Source organism: Drosophila subpulchrella, chromosome 3L, assembly GCF_014743375.2.
Source record: "Drosophila subpulchrella strain 33 F10 #4 breed RU33 chromosome 3L, RU_Dsub_v1.1 Primary Assembly, whole genome shotgun sequence".
NCBI lineage: Eukaryota > Metazoa > Arthropoda > Insecta > Diptera > Drosophilidae > Drosophila > Drosophila subpulchrella.
The window spans coordinates 17131571-17158205 of record NC_050612.1 but is presented as its reverse complement, the minus strand read 5'-3'; the positions used below and the strand labels follow the sequence as shown (position 1 = coordinate 17158205).

Sequence of the window (26635 nt, the reverse complement as noted above, 5' to 3'; positions counted from 1 at the left end):
CACACCAATAACCTTGAATTAACCAGAAATTGTGGATAAGATATATAAATTAGTTATATTTTAAACTCATTATACTTAAACTAATTTTAAGACTAATACTTTAAACTTCTATCGTTCATCATACCTTATCATCATACCTTGTATTAAATTAAGTATAACTATACTATACTCTATAACTAGACAGATAAGCAAATTTATAACGTAGGATGATCAATTGATCATAAGATTCAGGATCAATTATATTATGATACGGTGCGTATCATTTTGACATGTACGCCATCTTGCTTCTTCCTTCCTTTTTTAAAAAATTTTTGGAGAACTTTAAATGTTGCTGTCTCGTTTATACCCAGAGTAATTTTAGGTGCTTTCTTTTTTCTCATTCTCGATTTGAGAGAATTTTTAAAGAGATTGGAATTTTAAATGATGTGAGTGTCAAAGTGATTTCTATCTGTATTGTTTTTTTCTGTGTGGATCATTTTAAATTTCCATCATATTGCTTATAAACACCCTTTTTTCGCTGTGTACATGAACCGAGCCTGGAGTCTGAAAATATAAAGTGATACAATTTGTATTTGGTATGGGGACTTTTTGCTGCAGGCTCTACTCAATGAACAACAACAGCCGAGAGTCGAACTCAGGCTGAAAAAAAATAAAAGGAATCATTGGCATGAATATCTGAGTGTTTTTATTTATGACTGCGCGTCAATATACTGTCAGAATAGCATTGCGGCGGATGTGAATGGGTGGGCTTAGACTGCTCTTTGACCCGGCTAGAACAGAAATCAATCAACTCTGGGCCCAAACGGAAAAACTAACAACAACAAGAATGCTGAGTAACAAGAAGGTATCTGATGGGGAGGAGGTATCTGAAGGATGTGTAGTCCTCATGGAGCTATAAATCCGAGCCTGACACGGTTAAGTGCTAGTGCTTAACAAAGGCTTACTGCGAGAACAAGGAGTTTGGGTGGTAAAAACTTCCGAGATACAAATCATAATCAATCTGGGGCCAAACAAGAAAGAGAAATTTTCCTTCAATTTGAGACCTCATCCGTTTGTGCTAGTTGAAAAACCCTTTTATCTCACTGTGAATCACTTAACGTAGCGTAAATTTCATTTGCAGCTAATTGAAATTCATTCGGGCGAAATCAAATTAAGTCAAAAGTATATCCTGTCGCCAGAGGTACGTGGCCTTCCAAGAAACAAAGTCTGACGCAAAGTGATTCATTCACAGCGATAAATTAAGACGACTAAGGATGCTGAGAACTTCCCACCATTCTCCCAGGGGACATACTTTTGTTCACATTCACGTCCCAATATAAATATCCTGCCTGCGAACGTGTCCTGTCCAATGAATATCAACAGTTTGCTCTGGCTTTCCTATTCTTTTGACATCTCCTATGTCGTTTTGGCTAAACCCTCATCAGCATAAAAAGAGGAAAAACTCAATTACAAAATATCAGAAAATCGCAAACAAATAAATTAAGGATACAAATCTGGCTAAGGACTGCGGCAAACTCGGTTCAAATCGAAATGAAATAGTGACACAGGCGCTGCCATAAAACCAAAGGCAAATACAAAGCCGCACAAAAGGAAAAAGGTTAAACCAAATATTTATCCAGCCACCCAAGGAGAAAGGGGCATGGCTGGATGGAAATCCGAGTGGGAGTTGGAGGCGTCCTTTTCCGTAGTCTGTATGTAATTACCAGGCAAGGACTGCAAGTACAGCTGTGCCTAAGTACATAGCTCCCAAAGTTACACACACTAAAGGACACTAAAGGACTACAGAGAACACAAACTATACGCACACATCTTAAAGAAAATTGAAAGTATTTAAAGAAATGAAACCGGAAATAGTTTTTTTTTAGTATTTAACTAGTTTTATAAAATGTATTGTAAATTAAAATGGTATATTATCAAAGTTTTAAGAACTTTTATTTATATTCTTTAACAAACTTTAAGATAAGTCTGTAACATTTTTTTAAAAACAAGTTAATTGATGCTACTATTTTTAACGAATTTATAGCCTGGGTTCAAATTTAGAAACCCTTTTCATGATAAATTATAAAAACACATTATATTTATTTTTGAGTATAGGTTAACTACTTGATAGCGAGTTTTTTAACTAAGAACTAATGGTACCGAAAGCCAGTTAAAATTGAAAAATCTATTTTATGAAATATTGTAAAAACAATTTGGCTTATTTGACAATTTTAATTTACCAATTCAATTTACCATGATCCAAAGATCAGATAGTGCTATGAATATCTTAATGTTTGTATTTTCACTATTTAAGACCCTTGTTTTTAACAGTTTTTCCAGTGCTTTGGGGTAGGCATGTGTGTGTTAGAACCGTACGTGGCTTTATGCTTAAATAAACATTTGTCCGGGCCTGTCGTCCTGCTCCTTGGGCCACCCCCACCTCCGCCTGCGCCGTCTTTGCCCCGTTTACATAGCACCCCAATGGCAGGCAGTCAGTTTGCCCGGTCAAAGCCAAATCGTTGATTGCATAAGTTGATGGCCGACACATGTCCGAGATATATAGTGTCGATACAGTCTGTGTTTGTCTGCGGGCGCAAAGGCCCCGAGTTACTCACGTGTGGTTGCTATTCACGTCTAATGATGTCTGTGCAGGTTGCATTGGCTGCTCCCGCTCCAAGGATCCGCCTCCTTCCCGGGTGACCTGCAAGGGAAAATGAAATTTATATTGCGAGTTGGTACACACTGATTGCTTTATTGAGATGCTCGGCTACAGATCTGCAGGACTCGTCAAGGATTAGAGAGGGTCATTGAAAGGGGGTGCCAGCAAATTGCCCGAGAGCACTATTCAGCCGAAGTTCCTGTGAAGATTTTAATTGACTTTTTGCGGTTCAATCGGTTGTCTAATTTTCTTGACTGAAAATTAAAGATTCCCAGCTGAAGTGCCAAATCACTTTTATCAATACGGAATAAAATGAAAGTTTCCAAAAGAAGTGACCTGTTTGTCAGACCATTTTAATAAAAATTCCTTATTTTACCCAAAAACCATCAAGGCATAATTATCACTAGGAATTTCATCAAACATTTAAATTGACTTTTTGTGGCTTATTCATTTGTCAATTTTGCAGACATTAAAATGGGAAATAATTTATGTGGCCAGAATAAATTGACACATAAAATTCATCAATGTCATGTTAAACATTTGGAAAATAAATAAATAATTTCTTATTCTTAATCATGTCAGGGCAAGCAGTGCATATATAAAAATAACTATTTGTTGAGAGTCTTAATAATTGTTTAATTGATTGACTTTGCTGCCAATCAGCAAATTATAAAGCTCGCTCAAGCGAATATGTAAAATGAAATTCACCAAAAGCGAGAAAAATGCGAATAAGTTTTTATTATCTGCACAGAAATGTGTGATATCGAGCTATCATTAACATTTGGCATAAACAAATGCCAGGACATAAAGCATATCCTTCCGAATCGAAGTCGTTGAAACATTTTTATTAAATTGTTTCTGTCTTCCTGCCACCTTTTTTCATATTTACTCAATGTCGTTTCCTTGCTGCTTTCTGTGTGTGTGTGGCAAGGTGTTTGTTATCGTTTGTTATATTGCTTGTTATGTAATGTAATTTATACACACGCACACAGACGGAGATTCGAATACAATGTCATAAACGGCAAGGACACAAAGGCAATTCCGCATGGCATTACGGGCAGACAAAACAAATGGCGAAGGAGGGAGCCGGGTGGCGGGATGCGGCTAAAAGCCAAAAAGTACGCGTTTGGCATAAATGATAAGCTGGTAACGCAGCAGGACATTCCCCCTCCTTTTCCCCCGAAGGTCCTGGTCCAGACAACTTCCGGCCCCTTACCAAGTCCCCATCCCCATTTCCACCCCTGTCCTTGTGTCTGTGCTCGCTTGCTTGACTTTTGAATACTTAACAGGATAATGAAATGTCAAAAGTGCGCAGGCGGCCAGGAAAGCGTATCCTGCTGGCCTGTCCTGCCTCCTGAATCACCCCCCCCCCCCCCCTCCTGTTCTCTCCCATATTGATATTCCTCTGGCTGTTGTGGAGTTTTATTGTGTTGTCCATGCCTAAGTGAACGTCACGGCGTGCCGCGCGCATTAAATCATAAGGACGAAAAAAAGGAGCAGGATAACCAAGGAGGCTGTATTTTTTCCCTTTAAAATGGATCATTGTTTACTCTTATGGCCATTTTTTAGCAATAAAATTTCAAATGCAATCAAAAAAAACTAAAGCATTAAAATAATAAATTGGTTTTAATTTTGTATAAATATTATTTATACGATATTATGAAAAATATTGAAATATTATGTACATCACGTACGAATTATGTAAAATGAAATAAAGTAAAAATGTAATGTAAAATATTCTTTTTTTTTGTTTTTAAATTTGAACATAAACAAAATGATTAAATAAATTCGGAACCAGAATATAATTTATTTTAAAACAAACAATTTATTTAAAACACTCCATTTGCAAAAAAGAGTATTGCCAGCGAATGAAAAATGTGATATCCCAGTAAAAAGGCCCACATCTCTCTCACACGGAATGCTTATTTTTTTTTGGTTGGCCATTTTATGTTTACATAAATTTAAATTGACACAAATGCGTTTTGGGTGGCCCGACAAATAAAAAAGACAAGCCAGTAACCAAATGATAAACTTCATAAATTATGACAGTTTTATGCTGCTTTCGCTTCTGGGTTTACGCTTAATTTATTTGTAGTGATTGCAAGCGAATTGAAAATGTATTTATGCAATTCCATGCCATTACAGAATAAAAACAAAGGCCAGAACAGGTCGATTGCCCGTCTTTATTCCCGGAATAAAGCAGCTTTAATCAAGGCTACTTTTGTGGCAAGTTTTTTGCCCTACACCCCTCCGTTCATCTGTGGGGAATATCCTGGCAGTTATTGTAGATATATCCACGGAGGTTGAGCTTGCCATGCTTAACTCAAATCGCTGTTGTTTTTTTTTCGTATCTGTGTCGGAAAACAAGAGAAAGTTGTAATCAATAAAGTAAATGACCCAGGCACTTCAGGACGAGCAGAGAACATATCCTGGCAAATAGAGGGCAGTGGTGGTATATGGGCCAAGTGTTGCTATGATTGATTTCGTTGAGTGGAAAAAGCGATTTGAAGTACACAGACGAGATACGGTACTTATGGTAACATGAGGAATTTGGCCAGATATTTAGTTAATCAACTCGGCTGGTGTTTCAATAATATATCAATAAGTCAGACAGTAGACACAAGCGACGGGAAATGAAAAAAGCATTAAACTATAAAGCATTAATGACAATTCTTACGAAGGACTTTAAGTCCTTTTGTTTAATTTTATAAAATTTAAATCGACTGAAAAGGAAATATTTTCATCTTTAAGGTCCTGAGAACTTATTTATCTATTCTACGTGAAAAACATCTAACCATTGACGAGCCCTCACTTATTCTTAACATTTTTATTAATTAACAAAATGGAACCAAAGTACAGCCCCCAAAGTCCACATACACGTGCATAATTGATTAATTTGGCCCTCCTGAATGTGGAAAACATTTATTTTGCCCTCCTTCATTTTGTTAATGAACCTGCAAAAGTCTCTTGAGGGCAAAAGCTTATTTTCGACTCGAGTATAATTGAAAGGAAATCAAATCAAGTAAAATTTCACGAAGCCACAATGCAAACACCCCAACAATGAGTTGTAAAATATTCAGCGGGAATTTTATGTGCAAGTTGTGTACTCTTATTGACTCTTAAGGACGGCATGCCAATTAAGGCCTGTTCGAGGGCCAAAAAACTACGAACGATGGCGAGAAGGGGGAACCAAACTTTCGCCACAATCTTAACAAGAAAATCTGTAAATTACACGCCACAATTACAACATGATGGTTGGGATGGGAAATGGCCGGAAATTCCCAAATATTTATACACCTAAATAGATTTGATGGCATAATTGAAATTTGTTGTTATTGGCCGGGGCCATTCCACTCAATATTTGTGTGCTCGCAATTTGCATAAATGCCAAATGGCAAGTGCCAAGTAAAAGTTTATTAAAAGCATAGCCGAAAGTTTTCCGGTTTTCCGCCATCAGCTGCTAATAATGATGAAGAGGGACCCGTTTCGGAAAATTGTGACACATAGCTGCGGGGTTCGTTATGGAATGAAGTGAACTGCAGGATGGGTTGCCCTATCCCAGGCATTGTCCTTGGAGAAGTCCCAACTTTTCGCCGAGCTACAATTTATTTTCTTCTTTTGATAATTTAACTTTTTTCTTTGCAGCTGAAAATTGGATTTGTTGCGACCGACTTTCAGACTTTCAACGCTTGTAACGAATGTTGAACAGCAGGAAAAGTTGTTTTTCTAATTGCAGACGTAGCCTTTGGGGGCGGGGGTAAAATTTCGTGGCTGGGCAGAGGATTCGTGCCGAGGGCAATAATTTGGAACAACTTTATCAGGTTATTTAATATTCATTTGTTGAAGATTTCGAGTGAACTTGGCGTTGTGCGAAGATATCAAAGAAATTAACAGAGGAAACATACCTCGCAAATCATCCACACAAAGGAGCCACAACAATTGGAATTGTGTGACTTCAAATGGCATTTCAACTAATAGCCCAGATAAGCTAGAAAAACTTTGCTAAAGCCCGGAAACTTTTGGACAATTATAAGCCAAGACTGCCTATCTGATTTGAAAAAATTTTAAGTGATTATATTCCAACTAAGACTTTTCAATTGTAGATTACCAAATAAGGACCATTAGATAATGAGACTGTTTGAAGAATTTTAATTATGTTCCTAAGCATGGTTTTTATTTATCATTGATGTACAATTTTAGAAAATTAAATTAACTATACTCACTACTTAAGAAGTTTAATTACAAAAATACTTTTTAAAGAATATTTAATTTAATGAAAATTTACCAACTACTTTCAAAGCATTCATCTTAAACTAACTAGAGCAATGAAGTTCAGTTTCATTAAATATAGCAATGAATAATATCTATAATATATATATTATATCTATTAGATATCAATAATATATTTAATTTTTTTTCTCGGAACTCTTTGTATTAAAATTTTGAAGTAACGAAATTTTTTGTTTTAAAAACCAAGTACAAACTTTGTAAACATACGGCATAGCTATAAGTCAAGTTAGATACGTTTCTTTAATTGCAAGGAATATATTTATTAAATGTGATTTTTGCTTCCAGAGCTCTTGGACACAATCCATTTTGGACAACTTAACCCATTCTTTTTTCCCTGAGGGTTGCAAATTAAGCCAAATGATAAGAGCAACTTGTCTTGTTCTTAACCGCCCCACAAATCGCTCTCCAATTAAATCCTTGCTTGTTTTCTCCGTAAGCTAACTTTGCATTTGAAACTTTTTTATTTCGCCCGGCAGGACAAACAAGCCACCCCGCGGATAAAATCTTCTCTAGTCCTTGACTATGAACCTTTAATGGGTGTCCCAAGTCCAAGCCATTTAATGTGCTTACATTCATTTCGTTTTAAATCTGTGATAAAGTGGGGGTCGCTTTAAGCCCGGTCCTTCGTCCTGAGTGCCTTGTCATGCCCCCATCCATTCTGCGAGGCAAAAGTTGTCGCCGTGTCGCGACAAACGCAATTCTTTACACGACGACGAGTTTTGTGCGCTTTTTGTTTCCATTTTATTTTTTTTTTCTTGCTTCGCTTTTAGGTTTCCCAGCGCCTGGCCCCGCTTTTTGGCCAGGATTTTTGCCGCGCTTGGCGCGCCTTTTCGTGCTTCCGGTTGTGTACGCGCTTTCTAGATTACTTTTATAAGTGAATTTGTTGCGGTTTTCCGCAAAATTTACAAGTACGTGAGAAAATTAGAGCTTAGCCTCGCAGAGCCTCAGCCGCTTGTTGCTGTCGCCTCGTCCTTTTGCCCTTTCGCCCCTTGGACTGGCAGCCTTATTATGCGGCCACTTGGGCAGCGCGTTCAAGAGGCTTTAACGTGCTTAAGATGTGCAACGCTGCGTATGCGTAATTTATGCACGAACATCGCTCATACGACGCGTTGCAGCGGACGGAAAACGGCGAAGCCCAGAGACGCCGCCCAGCCAAATTAGCAAGTTCATTATTTGCTTAGCCATCGCCTTTTGCCAATTTAACGCCAATCCTAAATGCGACTAGCTGAAAGGGGAGGTTGGCGGGGGAGTAGTACTTCTTCGCTCTGACATGAAAATAAATTCGATGGCTGTAGCTCTCAGCCACGCTAAAATAAAGTTTCATCTTAGCCCGCGAATGAGCAAGACAAACTTTTACACCTCCCCATCCAACACCCCGCCCCCAGAGTGGGCGTGTCACCGCCCACGACCTTCTGTCTCGCTCTTTTGTGTGCGGGTGTGCGGTTTTGTCTGTATTTGCAGAATTGTTAGTTTCACGCTTTGTTTGTTGAGATTAGCTGGCAGCACCCTCCCAATGCCAATCCCCAGACCCTCTCCCAGTCCCCATTTTCCGCATTTCCACCACCCAAAATCCTCCCCCTGCTGACAGCCCCCTGACTGAGTTTCCACAACGCACAAAATAAAATTGTGCAGCTTACTTTACTTTATTTGCCCCAACTTATGCCACGCCACAGCGCTACACTTGTTTTATGGATGCCCTGCAATTAAGTCCTTGGTGGAGTCCCATAAGTTTGTCATTCAGGAACACAGGCGGTTTGATGAGGTTCATTGGGCAGAAGACAGTATCTGGATTTGCTTAACGAATGCTGGAACATTGGGAAAACCTGTTCTATTAAATTTAAAATGTATCTAATTTATGCATATTTCAAAGGCAGTCCATGTCAATTTTTCATATATGATATCATTTCAAAAATTCGTCGGTGTAAAATGGTCTATTTGTATATCATGTCTTCAAGACAACAAAAATTTCTTTGTATAACATGGTCTTTATTATCGCTTGTTTTAAAATATTTTTAAAAATCCTTCTGATCATAAAATAAAATCAAACTAAAATATTGTATAAGCTTAGCCTTAACATTTCATTCAATGTTTTGCTTAATTAGCTGAAATAAAACTTGCCTAAAAAGGCAAATACTTATTGATGTTTATATTAAAAATATATTTTTGTTTCGAGAACTTCAATCGATATTAATAATTCTGTATATTATTCTGTTAGCTATTTAAAAAAGCTAGTTCGAATTTTAGAACAGTCATTTTTTCATAACATTTTAGTCCTCGAATGATAAAGTATGTGTTCAAGTGCAGAAGTTCGTAAATATAATAAATATAATTAAAATAAATGTACAAATTTGTTTTGGCCTTTGGTATATACACTAATATTGTCTGACAAATTAAATTATTGGACTACACGTATATCCAAACCATTTCGTTGTCTTATCACAAAGACGTAATGTGTTCTAGATTAATTAGGGCAATTAGTCATCCATTTGTTATTTGAATCATTGCAAATGCTTTGGAGATTCAAAATTTATCCCATAAATCAGGACCTGAATAATCCATATCTTACCCACAACTATCCCCATACTATTCTCCCAGGAGAGTGTATCCCTACTTCGTATAAATCAATGGCCTCAAACACATTTCGGTTGGTTTATTTGCTTCGTTTGTTTGTTGCCTTTTGGAAGAGCAAAGTTTGCACGTGAAAATTGCGTTCACATGTCTTCCGCAATTGTGTATGTATGTGTGCGGATTTCCCGGATTGGTGGCAAAAAATTCGCTGGCGTGTGGAAAATTGATGCTGTTGCTGAAGTTTTTGGCTTTTTGAACTGACAGCTGCGATTTTTATGCGTCTCAGCCGGCGCGACGTGGGGCAGTTGGCTTGGAAACTAAACTACATAGCAAAAATAATTGTAATTGTGAATTGTGTATGCCATCCAGCCACTTTTCCGTTTATCCTTAATAAGCACAGTTATTCAGTTTTGGACCTGTGGCGCGTGAAGTGTCTGATATTATTTTCGGCTCGCCACCTTGGCCTGAACGATGGCTTTCCATCCACCCATTTCCCCAGCCGGGCCCTTTATTTATGGCAGTACTTTGCCTGTTGGCTAACGAGAATTTATGGCTAATTGATGCTGTTATGCGTTGCTTTTCCGGCCCAAATGGAAAGCAAATGATTGCCGAACCGAATAAAGTTGCCATGGCAAATTAACTGCAATTCTGCGGTTCTGATTTCGAACGGAATAGTGCACTAGTACATAAATTAAGCGCCGGCAATGCAGCAGAATATCTGCATTTTCATAGGCGAATGTGTGAATTTAATTAAGTTGAATTGGAATTTATAATTCATAACTTACCAGCAGATGACGCCATGTAGCACCAACTTGGTAACAGCTGGCAACCAGCTGCTGGTCATGGTTAATTCACTGAATAAGCTTTCCCTTTCCCCATTTACTACCACTATTCATGCACAGAAAATAAAATGAAAATGTTATATGAATGAATTTTTAAACATTCGAATTCTTCACTTGAAAAAAATACTAGTATAGACAGGAACTCTACTTAATAAAATTCCTCAAGTTTTATTTCTGCATGATATGATTGAATTATTTTGCGATAATTAATTATTTTTCGCTCAAAGATTTTAATCAAAAAGTATCAAACTCTCATAAAATGTAAAATCATTATGTACAACATTTTATATGGTATTTTTCGATATTTCCTTATAATAATAACCAGTGTAACAAAATATCTTATTAAAATATGTATGCAGTCAGAGAAAATGTTAAGAAATCTGTATTTTATACAACTTTTACTTGTATCTTATTCACATAAAAATATCACTCAATCATTTAATGAATACCTCAGTAATTTTAACGGAAAATAAAAATCTTTAAGTAATAGAAAGATTCTTTTAATGTTCATATTATGACTTTTAGGTCATTCTGATTTTCCTCCGTGTATCGATTGCCATTTCAGTCGAATGGACCCTGCAATGAGGCAGTGTCCTCAGAGGACACGCCACACACTCCCGAAACACCCTCCAGGACACGTGTGCCATGTAAATTACAAAAGTATAATGCAAATGGTGTGCCCCGTGGGATGGGGATCCCCTCCTCCAAGGAAGAGATGGCTGAAAGGGGGGCGGCAGTCCCTCCTCACTTAATTAGCCAGCGGGCTTATTTATTATTCACCGGCAATGCCTGACTGCCAACCTGGCCTGCCTGCTCCAGCCTAATGAATCACAGTTTTTGTAGTGGAAATTTTAATTTTTCATTAGCATGCAAAGCAACAAAGCGACACGAAAATATATGACCTTGTGCGAGTAGTTTTTGTGACTGCCTTTGTTGCCCTGGCCCAATACCATTTCCATTTGGCCCACCTGGCCGGAACATTTGTCACCGGCGCCGAGGACCTGAGTGATGGAGCTCACGGCTCACGAGCAGCCGAGAAAGAGCAACAAATGGAAGAAAAATGTGAAAAGCATGTTGAAAGGATTAATGCACACATCATTTAACCAGGGGGAAAAGCCTGGCAGATAGGTGAAGGTCCTTGGCCAACCCTTTCCATCATGCTCGCTTTCCATTTCCCTGCACGGCCCATTGAGAACTAGAGTCCCGAAATGACAGTTTTCCCAGCCGCTAGACACAGTATGTAGTCCATCTTTGGTCTCCGGTCAGGGTTATGAAGTTATGGGGATTTGCGGCTGACCGAAGCTTGTTTTTTGCGGCTTTCTCCGAGTGTAAGCAGTTCGAGTTGGTTGCGCTTGGTTATTTTTATGCACGATTTAATTTTTGTTCAGTTATTTACATTTCGGTCAAGGTATTAGTGGTCGACTTCAAGGGTTGTCGAATTCTTTAATGTTTATGCTAACAAGATTGAAAAATGGCAAACATAAAAGGGGAAATGTTCATAAAATAGGAAATATTTTTGGGATTAAGCTATGTAATGGTCTAAATATGCTTAAATATGTAAGAAGTTCCTACAACGACCAAGGCGAAACATTCTTGGAACCAGTTAAAGAGCTTAGGACTATATTTAAAGCTCGATTTCAATTTCGTAAATGTTAAACTTTTCATATCCAATGTGTTAAATTAGAATTCACATTTTAAATAACTCGTTTGATTGAATTTTTATATAGAATTCAAATAGCGCTATTTTCTCCTCCAACTAATTTTATAATTAGTCATAGTCATAGACTTCCTATGGTCAGAATAATATTAGTGTGACCTTCACTTTACGTATGGTAATAATCAAGAATGGATTATAAGAAAAGACGGACATGGGTAGATCGTCTCGGATCAAGAATATATAAATATTTTGGATTTAAATAGATTTAAAAACTCTTCTTTCTACCCGTTACATACTTTTCAACGATTACAATATACCTCTACGATTAACGGGTATAACTATTAAATAATATGTAACATTCCTATTAGGCACTATCACCTTAATCACGTTATTTAAAATCAATATTTATAATGCCAGCGACCCCATGTAACTGATTGCAACCTCAACATATATCTCCCCCGTCACCTCTCAATCTGATCAATACGATTTCTGTCAGAGCTGTAACCGAAAGCAAACCAAATCCAATCCAAAACCGCAGACATTTCATTGAGTGACCGTATACCCGCCCACCCGGGTCACGTTTGCTCTTTGCAGCTCAGCCTTTCAGGATCCGCGGTCTGTACGCCATTTGCGGCTCATAATTCAGAGCCCGACTGGTTCGGCAAATTGCATTACCGAAATAATAAATCAATAGCCATTTGATGGAGCTAAATGGGATTATTGACAGTCGGCGAGGCCCCCAACTGCCTTATCCCGTCTGCGCGCATTTATGACATGATTCAATTCATTTCTTTAAATTCATATTTCAACGATATAAGCAGATAAATAAATAAACTTGTACTCTGTCCGAAATTGATTTTTATGGCACGCCGCTTGCGTAAAAAATTCACCTGATTTTTATCTTCAGTGCTAACAAAGAAAATGCAGGAATATTCGTGCCAGCGGATGCAGGTGCCAAAGGAAAATTAAGAGGGAAAAATTGTGGGGGAGAAAAAGTGGCGGCAGTGACGGAAAATATGCCAGCAATTGCTACATCAAGCCAGCCACATATTGGAGCAATCACACACACATGTCGGAATCCGTTCCCAAACTCGATTTTTCTTCCATTTAAAATTCCACAGAAATATATTTCCACTGAAAGCAATTATTTAAACAATTAAACCATTTAAAGAAGTACATCAGCAATTCGGCCGTATAAATAATTTAATTAATTTCCTGCCATTTAAGCTAATATCTTTAGCTCAAGTTATTACCCGCATTCCTAAAAACTTTACTTCTCTTCACTTCTAGTGTGAACACAATACGAAAAAGTTTAATTTTCGATTTGTTTCGTTAACTTTTGCCCAACGAGATTTGCAGAACACCTTTGCAAAAGTTTGAACAACTTGTCGAACGCGAAAAAAGCGAATAAAATGAAATGAAGGGAGGAAAAAGATTGGGTACTGCAGGAAATGCTGCTCGTATTTCGTTTTTGTTAATTTCATTTGCATGCTTTTATGCCTTATTTTTATTCATTTCTTTAGATGTTCAAGTGCGCCGCTCGACCCGCGATCTGGTTTTCCTCAACGGATTTTACTTTTTCATTTTGGCGCCGGCTTGATATAAATTTTTGACAACGCTGAATGACGGCAGTGGCATGCAGCACGTGATAGAAACCTGTACACGGTAAAAAATACTTAGATTATATTTTAATTTATTTAATTATTTTTCTTCATCCTTTGCTGTCGAGGAACAACTTGCTTAAAATGTTTTTATAGAAGTAAAACAACTATAAAAATATTTTAAAAATATAAATTATAAATCCTAATCCTAAATTGTAATATAAAAATACAATACAGATTTGTTTTGAATTTTGAATTATGATTTAAATGTATTTATCGAACTATAACAACTATAATACTATTTTAAAAATATAAATATTTAACATTTCCATGGTAATGCCAAATTTTAATTTTAAAATATGATAATGGTTTTGTTTGAATTTTGAATTACGATCTTTTAAAAAAAAGCGTCACCCTAATACATTTTTCAAAAACAATTTTTCTGTCTGAGCCCACCATTGGTAGTAAAAATAACTATTTATAACTATTTGTTCTAAATAAAATAAATGAAAATATTTCACCACATCACTAAAGCAAAATTATATTAAAAAACCTTCATTTACATTTAAATTTGATATTAAATATTATTATTATTACTAAACATTAATATTTTTTTAATTATTATTAAATATTATTATATTTAAAAAAATTATCTAATACATACAAGTTTATTTTGAATTTTTTCTGTGTAAAATTGTTTAAGCGAGTATATGTTATTTGCAGGTTATCAGGCGCCTTAAGGAGGAGCGATTCGGCACAACACTCAGACACAGAACAGACAGGATCCATACGTGTGCAAAACTCGAAATAAATTTGCCTCCAACACACAGACGCATCCCGTGCCGTCTGAGTGTTGCTTTGAAAAATAGGCAATGTGCGGAAATTTTGATTTTTCGCCCGACTTGGCAAAGGCGTCGAGGGTCCCACCGAATTTAGTTTTGTGTGTCTGACTTACAGCGAAATCAAATTAACTTGTGCACACTTTTAGGCGCTCGGAGGAAAAGCGAAGAAAAAGACCGTGCCAAAATGCTGCGACGTGACTTTCCTTCCACCAATGCAAATGGCAACCGGAAGTCCTGAGTGTAGACATGTGTTTATATATCTGTGTGTGTGTGTGTGTGCTGATGTGCATGTGTAAATTTATTCACTGATGTCTTTTATAAGGAGCAATTTCAAACATTTTGTCATTAAGTCGACAAATTTTTAGAACGTTGCCGCATTTTGGGCCGAGGTAATTACAAAATGAAGTGCACGTGAGGCACGAAAATAAAGCCAAATGAAAAGAGAGTCATAAAAAGGGGAATGAAAGGCGGGAGGCGGCGTTAGGGGGCGTGTCAAATGAAACAGACGTCAAATGAATTTCTCTTTTACCGTTGTCCCATTTCCCAGCCACAAGCGCGGTACTCAAATATGTTTTGAATTGCTTGATATCTTTTAATAGCCTGCAATGGTACATAACCCGCTTGATGAGCTGTGAGCTTTAAGATCGAGTTTGTATATCAAACATATATTATATACTTTAATGCTAAAAACAAAGAATATAAAATGTACATTGTTTTATACTGAACTCTTTAGGCTTAAGCTTGAAAAATACTTCAGTTTTTATTCAACAAATAGTGTTAGTAATATTGTTTACTTTTTTTATTAATTTAATGAGTATAACCTAGTGCTAGAAGTTTTTATAAGAAAACTGTATAAAATTAGACTCTAGAATTGGTATTCCAATTGTAGCAAAAATACCTATTTAAATATCCAAACAAAATCAATGCAACCAGCAGACTTCCTTTCAGTCCTTGGATGTAGCAATTAAAAAACACTTTCTGTTGATTTTCCTTAACTACTGGGTTTATTTATTTTTAATTACAGACCACAGCCAGCCAAGTTGTTTACATTGTAGATGAGGAGGATAGCTGAAACATTAGCTAAATAACACGCCACTATTAGCACCTAAACGGCCGCCACATGCAGACATAAATCAAAACTGGCTTCATAAAATATTAATGCCCGCCCACACATCCAGCGAAACCCACAACAACATAAAGACCAACAATCCAAAGTGTTAAATAAAAATGAGGGCCCATTTGTGGGGCAAGCGAAAACGGAAATGTTCAACCATTGAGAAAAAACTATGCAACTGGTTGGCAATTTAAAAGGGAAAAAAAGGTTTTGGAAAGGTTCTATAAATGCTAGCACTGACAAAAGGCGATAAACTTCTGCCAACCCCCGAAATGTGTGTAAACAAATTAAAAATTGGCCATAAAAAAATAATCATATTGCGGCCTGAGCCAAAACAAACAAGCGACATTAAATTGATAAAGGCAATGGCCAAAAGGGGCAAGGCCGCCAATAAAGAACGCAACTTGGGGGCTTCGGATCAGCAATAAAGGCGCTTCCAGTGGCTCCAGAAGCTGGCAGAAACACTTGAGTGGCTGGAACGACAATGCTGAACATTTTCTGTTCGTATTAAAAGCAACTTCCAAGTCATTAACCCGTTTATGACGCTCAACTTGGCCGAATCCCCGCCACTGGCCCACAATAAAGCGGCAATAAAATGGCTGGCACATACACATATGCACATGTGTGTATTTGTATTTGTGTTTGTGGGCCGGGCCAACTTAAAGCGTTTAACGGCTCATTTATTGCGGAACATAGCCTGGGATTCGAGCCTCAGCCCGGCAGAAAATGTTATTAAAAACGCGGCCATAGAATCGCTGGAGCACGCGCCCATTATGTGTTTAATCTTTGACCGACCAGGCCTGAACATGGTATCATCCCACACACATGGTATCCTACCAAACCACAACATTGCCAAATTTCACAATAACATTGATAGAGGAGGGATGAGATGGTGGCCAGCGGTTTGGAACAAATGGCGAGCGGAAACGGATGCAGCAAACTCGTTTCGGCTTTTTCCTTACCATCGGTGGGCATGATAAAGGACTAGAAGTGCATATGTCCGCATGTGGAATCGGAGAAAGCGAGATGTCCTACAGTTAACGCACTAATGAGACAAAAAATGTCAAAGGGGGACTTTCATTCTGCGTAATGGAAAGAAAATGGCGAATATATCATCGCGAAACTGAATGGAACACGGGAAACGCCGACTACAAACATACCTTTTGTTTTTCAAAAAATTTGTTTATCGAGTAGGCTACAAAAATCACTAGGGTTTTGAAATCACTTTTAAAAGTGTCCAAAAGTATGCAGCAAAATAAACTTTAATTAAAAATTACTATACTGGGCTGCCAAACAACTTACTAAGGTATGGAAATTACATGAAATTGTAATTTAAGGTGTCAAAAAGTATGCAACAATATATTTTAAGCTCAGAAGTACAGTGAGTTTATTTGGAAAGACGACTAACCTTTCTTTAATACATACTTTCAGGCTCCAAAAATTAAAATTAGAAATGATTTAAAAATAGTCCATAGTTTTATTTCAAAGTAACTCATTCCTTTCTTCATTGCATACTTATAGAAATCATTATAAATAATATTAATATTATTATTATTATTATTCCACCAAAGACTCTATGGTTTTTCAATGCCATACTTCGCCGTAAATATCGTTTCTTCAAGTTTTTAATAAATCCTAATGATGAAATATTTGATAGCATACTTTTGACTACTTAAGAAGTACCATCCTCTCACTAGGGATTCCTGACACTCCCAGTAGTTTTATGAAACCCCTAACCTCTTCCCCCAATTAGTCCTCTAGGCTCTGCGGCAAAGAGTATACAAAGGAATTTACGGTTGATGTGGCTTGTCTGTTTATGGCAAAAGCGGCTAAGTTGTTGGCAGGACTGCAGGACCAAAGCGGTTTTGGGTTTGTTATCCGCCGCACACACACAAACACAAACACACACACACACAGTGAAAGAGGCTCAGGCAAAGCTCACGCGCATTATGCTAATATTACCCCCACTATGGTGTTAGTGGGTTAAGGACATTTTTATGTATGTATGCCCACGCACTTCGACCATCGACATCGTGTGTGTTGGCCATCTGCGTTTGCTTGTGTTCGTGCATGTTAAATGAGCGTAATGCCACTATTATTGGACACATTACAAACAAAATGAAAGTGGTACCGCACACACAGAGCGTTGTTTGGCTTTAAAGTTCTTGGCCAAAGAGATTACGGAATATTGCAGTTGGCATATTAAACTGGCATCAGTTCCGCAATAATTGAGCAAATCGATTTAGCCGCACAGCACCCAGAGGCAAAACAGGTGTCTCTATGCTGTCGCAAATTTCCTATTCCATTATCCAAACTTTGCTCGTCAATAATGAAGGCTGACATCCTCTGCCGGCCATAACTTGGCCAAGATACGATAACTGATTGACCCAAATTGGATCACACTTCTTTCCTCATCAGCACACGAAGACATATATAGTTTAAACATGGTATATAATCATTATTTTATTATATTTTTATATATTTGTTTAGTAACAATATAAAATATTTCTGGTCCCACATCATTTAATAACAAATATATAAAAAGTAGATAGAGCTAACAAAAAGTCAACCGAAATGAAAACATCAAGCAAGCATTAACAAAATTAATTTATTTGTGTACAATTCCCATTGCATTAATATACTTTTTTAATAAAAAGCATTGTACAAATATATTTTTTTAATTGCATTGGGATATAACCGCGATCCCCACTGAAACATCCAACCATTCTGACATCAAACAAATTATGTGCTTAATGGTATATGCATCTTTTTAAATTAATTATTGAAATGCACTATATTTCCTGCGAATTTCTCGCTGTATCCTCTTTACCTGTTCGCTATTATAACGGCTATGGAAAGTCGATTTTTATGCCCAAGTAGTATCCACAAATTCTGGGAAAGTACACCCAAGGCCAAATCCATTGACATCTTCTTAGCATCATCGCAATCACCATCATCATCATATCGACATTTGGCTGTGACAAAAAGTTAAAACTTTCACCCAACAAAAACTGTTTTAGTGCCGGCATAGTTACCCAAAAAACAGAAGTGCTTCGTTTAGCAATAAAAAAAAAATTGATTACACATATTTTGCAGACGGTCGCAGTAGAGTTTAAGGTGTATTATCGATTTGCAATGTTCGAACCTTTTTGGCTTGACAGACAAAAAGAGAATGGATGTGCTCCGGGGGACAGGAAACACCTCTGGTTCCACTTTGCGTCACATTATGGCGATATCAAGCACACAAACGGGACTCGTATATAGAGAAATAGCAGCGGCGATTAAACGGAAGAAATACTGCCTTGGGGGCTACGACGAAGCACGAAATTTCAACTTAAATCGGAAATTCAGTATCAGTAACTACAGGGGAAAATATGGAAAAGAGAGGCGAAGACCAGCTGGCGAAAGAGAAAGAAAATTATAATGTAGGTATAAATCATAATTTTAAGGCAGAAATCTCCAGAGATGAGCTTTCAGCGCAGACTTGGCAGGGGGATGTGGATGTGGGATGTGGTTTTCCGTCAGGTATAATCCCTCAAAGCAGAAACAATACCTAAGCATTTCAGACGCCTCTTTCAAACTTCACTCGCTCTATATGTATGGCCGGTGTTGTATTTCTGTATGTGCCAACAATTTATGCGCTTCGTCGCTTTCCGTCTACTCCAAATGATTTGCCTTGGCCCAAGTCCCGACCCGAAGCCCTCACATCCATCTACATCGCCTCAAGTTCAATTTATTTTGCGCATAAAAAATATCTAAGCATTTTTGCCCGGCTGTCCTGATGCACAAGTATTCGTGACTTGACTTGTGCTGTGTGCGTTTCTCAGAAAGTCTAGAAATTTGCCTATTCAACTAAAGCCAAAGCTAGAGATGAGGGAATCTTTTTGACATTTATAAATAATATAATTCATAAATAAGAAATTAAATAAAGATAAATGTTTTAAATGTATCAGAACATATTCGGTTTTTTTTTAAATAACAATTTATGATTTAGTAAAAATAACAAGAGTATATTTTAATATTTATAAGTTAATATCGGACTGTTTTTCCTTCAGCTATATCCCTAGACCATCACTGATTGCTCCCGAAAACCAGCTTGCAGCACACACAAATTCATGCAACATGAGAAATTGCTTATAAATCACAAGAAACTCCGCCCTCCTTCTTTTGCCTCAACACTCATACGCAATGCATGTATTTTGATTTACGAGTTCGGTTTTTCGCCTTCGAAATCTACATATTATACACATGCCCATGCCCCCAAATAAACACATAAATATTACTATATGCCCCCATACTTGCAGCTTGAAGAATGGTTTATTAAATAAAATGCTACCTGCTGTGATGGGGAAAAGCGAAAAGCAGCACGAAAACTATTCGGTCATACGAAATTTGTCAACGCGTCATCAACATCCAATTGACATGCCAAGTAATTTGCTGCTAAGCAACACACCAAATACAAAAGGCGGAAAACTCCCACGACCTCCAACCTCCAATCCAACCACTCACCCACCCGTTGAGTTGGGATTTTCACAGGGTTCGCAGAGCGAAAAGAGTGCTCCGGGCTCTTATTTTACTTTTTTCTGCTCTTCAATGGTTGTAGAAATTCTAGTTTCAAGCATTCCACTTTCCTCCCTCTATAAATGTACTTGAAAACTCCATTGATCAACATTAAATTAAAATAAAGATGTATAAACCCAAAAATATTTTAAATGCAATTAGTTTCTGGGAAGGATATTCTTGCTGATGTGTGCGAGAATTATATTTAACTGAGTAAAAAGTTCCCATGTCCGTTAGTCTTCCATAAAAATGTATGAAAAATAAGATGAAACAAGAGTGTTGAATGTTAATTACACACAGAGCAAGTGTATTTAATATTTTAGCTAAATAACATGAATACCATGAATATCATAAATATTAAAATTAATTATAGACACAAAGAATAACTGATTTGGTACACATGATAAAAATTAGAAGGATATTACAAATAGTTAGCTTACGAAATAGTAAGGGGTTGAACGTTTCTAAAATGGAAAGGAACTTTCTTGACTGTGAAAATATTTTAAAAATTAAGAATAAGAGCTTGGAATTAAACCGATTTGTTCTTTTTGCTAGCTATACATAAAAACCTCAAATTTTTAGTTTTTGTAAAACCGCAAATGCGAAAAACTATAAAATGCCTTCGGAATTATACCATTTTCCAACCAAAACTAAGCTCTTCCATAATCTGCAAGAGTATTTGAAGTTTCAGTTTACCTTTCGCTTCTTGATTTTTTTATAAGCTTCAGCTTTTTTCGGTGAACACATGTCAAGGCATTTAAGATTTATATTTTTCTCGATTTTTTGCCGGACCTTGTCCGCAGGCGAAATTGTTGAGCTGCTCCCGCTCCATTCTGCCTGCTGTGCGGTGTTTTACATGCATATTTGATGGGGCAGTGGGGCTTTCGGGGGCTACAAAACGGCCATGTGCATGCAATGCTTTTTTAACGCGCTTTCATGGCTAGCTGCATTCAAGTGGGGTTCTCGCTCTAAGCACTCGTATTTCCCCTTTTTCGGGGCGTTTTAATTGTCAGGCCGGACTCGGGATTCGTTGGCAATTGAAAGGGATTTGGGCTTTGCCCAAAAAGAGGATTTAAGATTTTTCAGCAGGATTAGTTGACCAAGCTATGCCATAAAGAGTGCTTTAAACAGAAATGATTGAAAAACTAGCAGGGAAAATATTTAAAAGAATCTGAAAAAAATATTTTGATGAATCAACAACCAAAGTTGAATTGACTAATATTTTTCAAACCGCACCTAAGGCAATCCATATTCATATCAAAACTTTGTGCAAGCCAGAAATTGACACATTTCCATAAACTCCCACAGCAATCCGGAGAGCTAAGTAAGCGCACAAAAAAAGAGTTTAAAACAAACAATGACTAAACCAAAAAAAGCAAATGCTAACAAAGAGCCAGACAAACTCCGACTACCTCGAAAATGCGACCTTTTCATTGTTACCTTGGCCGGCTGCCACGGAATATCCTGGCCACAAGGAGCGTGCAACGCTGCGTATGAGTGATGCGGGCATTTTAAAATTATGCACGACTTTTTTGCCGCTCCGCCCGCCATCTCATGTGAGCAAGCAAATTTTCCACACAATAAAATTGTTCACACTTTTTATGCACAAAGGGGGCGACAGGTGGAATGCCGAAAGGGGGGTAGACCCTTTGTCCATATAAAATAAATTAGAATGCCTGAAAATTGAAAATTCAAGCCTTCAATTAAGACTAGGCTACAGGCCAATTGCCTTGATGCATTATGAAAATGAAGCCAACGAAGCGTGCGGAACCTTGACATTTTGCGCAGACCAAAAGCTTCATTCTGTTCGGTGGCCTGTCTGTCAATGGCACTTTGATAAGCAAAATATGCCAGCACACATCATCAACAGGAACGGCACAAAGAAACGCCCTCGAATGCATATTGAAAATATCTATAAGCTACCTGTAGTTAATCATTTATTAACAACAAGACCTAGCTTTAACTTTTGGATACAGATTTTAAGAGTTAGTTTTTACAAGAACTTATTAAAGGAATAATTTTAAAATCTTTTTAGATACTCTTTACGGATCTCTCGGGATATTAAATATCATATATATTTAACAAAGTATTTCTTACCAATTTTTACTAGAACAAGAAACTATATTATTTTCTTTTTTTTTTTGATGTGTGTGCAATTTATAGAATTTTCAACGTTCAGCTCACATCCTCAAACTATGTTGGCAACCAGTCAAAATTGCAAATTCTAAATTCTAAATTCAGTGAGAGCAATTGTGATGCGTTGCTAAAAAACGCTGTGTTATATAACAAAATATTGCAACCATGTTAACTAAGATATGGTGTTAGAAAAATATAAAGCAAATATATTTTATAGAAATCCAATTGTGCTTTATTTACTTAATGAATCTGTGAAATAAAGAACTATGAAAAAGAATAAGGTCTAAGCAGTTGTATATCCAAATACCAAATTGTAGTTTTATAATCCTTATACTTATAATCTTAACTATACAATTTTAATTTTGCAAACTTAAAATAAATCTTAGAATGATTTTTATTAAGTTAATTAAAAAAGAACTATATTTCTTGAAAACCTTTCATAAATTCCTGCAGAAACTTGCTCAGTACAAGAGTGAAATTTCAACAGACAAAGGGCTAGGGGCAAATGGAATAAAACCAAAGTTAGCTTCAAGTTAGGACTTTCAGCATTTGAACTCTGATTGTGTGCGCTTCAAGCCCTCGTTGTCTCAGCCCCATGGAAATGGTAACAAAGATGGCGGATAGTATGCAACGATAAATGACAAAGCTAATGCGCTTTCAACGCTCGGGCAAACGCACCACGGAAATGCTAGGGAAATGCCATCGCAATGCCACTCAAGGATGGCAAGGCATTTGCCTGCTGCCGGCGGCATCTGGTGCCATAAATGTCTGCACATTGTTGCAGGTGCAGGTGAAAGTGCCTGGTGCCGGGGAAAACCTGCGGGAAATGCGGGAAAAGCGGCGAAACGAGACGCGAGACAAGCTGAAAGTCGCCTGCAGCTTGAGCTTGACATTTGCCTGACAATCGGCGGACACATTCAGCCACACTATTCACTACCCTCGGCGTCGCGGATTTTTCCGCTGCTTTGATTTTGAATAGCTCACTTACCTAATAAATGCCCTAGCTGCAGTTCTTTTCTCTTTTTTTTTTGGTTTTCCCCCCAGTCTGTGCTAATGCTGTGCAAATTCAAGTCCTCATTCTTGGGGATTCTTTTTCTTAGATTAGATCATAAGGCATAGCGTGATAAAGGTCACTGCTTAAAGTGGCCCAGGAAAAATAAGTGAAAAGTTTGGGAACTAAATATAAAATTAATTTTGGTGAATACCATTTCATTTAAAACCTAGACATATTCAAAATGTAAACATTCATATTATTATATTATAAACGTAGCTAAGGGCTACAGTAGCTATAGCTGCAATAAAAAAAACAGGTTATAGGTAATTTTCAATTGCCTTTTAACCTGTGAATAAATAAATAAATAAACAAATTTTGTTGAATACAATGCGAATACTCTTGACGGAGATTTTAAATCAATATTAATATTTGATTGAATTATTTTAATTTATTTACTGGATATTGGGATAACTATCTGATATTGATAAGTATTAATATTGATGCTATCGTAGTTCAGTGATCTTAAAAACCTGACAATTGATATATAAATTTAATTGACTTAGAACTTAAATCAATAATCAAATTGAATATTGAAATTATTTTTTAGAATTCTTATATGGTAATATTTGCAAATCTATAAGCAATCTATCTAAATAAAAGTAAAGAGGTTACTTATAAATGTTTTTAAAAAAACACATACATCGCAGCTTAGGGATCTGAAAAATCTTGACTTTTTACCACAATTTCTTTGATGAACAATTGCTAGGCCTGTGAAAAAGAAGTGTCACCACTTATTCTCATTTATCTAGGTTAATTCTTGAAATTTATTTCGCTTGCCCCAGCAAAGCACACTTAACTTTATGCCCCCGCCCTCGATCAAGTGTTGTTTATTACGGCCCCCGTATTTCTCAGATCTTTCTCCGGAAAGAGCCTGCCGACACAAATCTACCTTGAGAAAGCAACAATCAGTCCCCCAAGGCCACAACGACGAGGCAAAAAGTTGGCAAGTAAATTTATTTATTGAGTCACTTACTTGGCAAGGAATCTCCCTCGTTCTCCTAACAGGGAATGTGTGTATGGCCCGAATTTATGTGTGTTTTGGCTGCCGACTTTTACTTGGCTTTCCACACATTCGCCTGGTAATTGTATTAAATTTCAATTAATGAAATATGTGGCTTCGAGATGTCGAGGAGTAAATTTAAAGAGGATCTGGTTTATGGTATCGTTTTTCTTTTTGTGTGGAATAAGATATTTATTGGTAAACATGTTTTAACCATTTTTTTTTGAGCAGGATGTGTAATCCTAACTAAAAAAAAAGAGTCATAAATTGTCATATATAATTCAGACTTTCAGAGCGTAACTAAAAAAAGAATAATATAAAACAATTTCTCCGCATATGGTCAAAAATGTAATCTCATTGTCTAAGAATAAGAATAAACGATATGGACTTTCTAAAGTTATATTATGTAGTTAAATTTGTATCTTGTAGTCCTCGATGGTATTTTTCATCGAAGGCGTTGGTTGTGAGGGTCCCTACAAATTTGTTTTTATTTTTTATGGCAATCGAAGTGAACTTTGTTTCGACTTTATTGTTGCTGCTGTTGGTTTGGGGCATATACCAATTTTGTTGGTCATAAATTTTAGCGCGACGGGCAAATGAAAAGCACAGCGTAAAAGAAAATATTTAAATTTCCTCGGTCTCCCAGTTTATTTTTTTTGTTTTTCGGCAGCCCTTTTTTTTCCAGTTCGGTTGAAGGGAGCTGGAGTTTTGTGAGAAAAAATCTGCTTAAATGTACTTCCGTCATAAAATAACGGTAATGCAGAGCAATGTGCGTCTGTGGGTGTGTGTGTGGGGTTTGGGTGTGTTTGTTGTGGCTGTGTGTGTGTGTGGCTCACGTAGCAGGACGAGCAAGGAAAACCTTTTTATAAATGTTGGTTCGCAGCTTCCGCAAAATAATAAAACAAAGAGCCAGCTGCCAGGACATCGCCCATCCAAAGGCAACCGACAAAGAATGCTTTTAAATTTGACACACGCCCCGCACACACTCGGCGAAAAAAATTAATAATTTTGTGCAACAAAGTTGCCTTAAAGGCACCGAAACGCAACCGACCCATGAAGCCACTTCCCCACATTGCTCACTTTGTTTATTTTATTTTTTTTCGTTTTTTATCCTTTTTTTGTGGCCTAAAACCATGTGCGGCGACATTTGTTTGAAGTTTATTTTGCATATGTTTATTCATGGCTATGCAATGAAACTCCCAAATGTACTATATGTTTTCTGTTTTGAATTGCAGTAGTGTCAATGCAACAATAAATGATAACTTTATTTATTTTAGAAGGCTAATTAGGAAGTTATTATTATGTTTTAAAACAATAAAATGTTTTTAATGGCGCGTAATTATTAATTAGCCACAATTCGCTGAAATATAATACACTAAGTTAGAAAAGCCAGAAGTTTAGTCTGATATTAAACAATTTGAAATGTATAATGATATCATAAAAAAGACAACAGAGGAACAAGCATTTGGCTAAATCTGATTGACCACTAATTCCAAAATGAGTGACTTTTAATAACTTTTACAATAATCTAGTTTCAAAATCATTTCCACATTTGCACCTTACTTTGCCATTGATCGATGCACATAATGGACAATTCATTGATTCACGTTTTGGATTTTGCTAGCTCATATCAAAAACTAATTAAAATTAGCCAAGAGGAAAACAAATTATCGGCCTAAAATGCATTCAACTAAAAACAATAGATAGCTACAACAACTATAGATAAACTATTTTATTGGGAATTTATGCAAATTTTTTCGAGCCAAGGCAATAAACATCAAATTGAAGTCATTGGCAATTTTGATTAAACTTATGCATTTTTAGAACTATATTAAAGGCAATATAAACTGATATATTTGACATACCTTAAATTAGCTTGACTTTCTGCTCTGCACACTCTTGTTTTATCGAGTGGGTTCAGAGGCCTCTGGCTGTGACCAATTGACCACTTTACTGGCAGCTCTTGTATTTGTTTTTATACTTGTGGGTACTTTTTTTATTATTTTCCTTGTAGATACGCCCACAACACACGTCAATTAACCTACTTTCGTGCTGGCAGGGGGGCTGGGCAAAAAACCAAACATAATAACCACTAGAACAATGCTCGCAATATAACGAATGGGCCAAGTTAATTTGCTTAGGCTTTTGTTTCGGTTTCCTTTTTTTTTCGTTTCGTTTCGATTGCTCAAAGTATTTCCGGCAACACACGCACACACACCCGCGAGGGACACTTTAGCCGGCTTTTTTGCCCTCTTGCGCCAAAATCCAATAAAACAGTCTTAGAGGACCCAGTGAAATTACCCATACGCCGCGTGTGCCGTCTAGCACAAACG

The 26635-nt window shown here is 36.9% G+C and overlaps 1 protein-coding gene across 1 annotated transcript in view; it reads right to left on the bottom strand.

Moving 5' to 3' along the window:
- Positions 1 to 26635, bottom strand: part of LOC119552689 — a 62791-nt gene extending 36156 nt beyond the window's left edge. The window contains exons 1-2 of the mRNA XM_037862414.1: positions 26168 to 26635; positions 2595 to 2680 (exon numbers count right to left, since the gene is read on the bottom strand). The gene's annotated coding sequence lies outside the window, so the exon portion shown is untranslated. The remainder of the gene's footprint in view (positions 1 to 2594; positions 2681 to 26167) is intronic.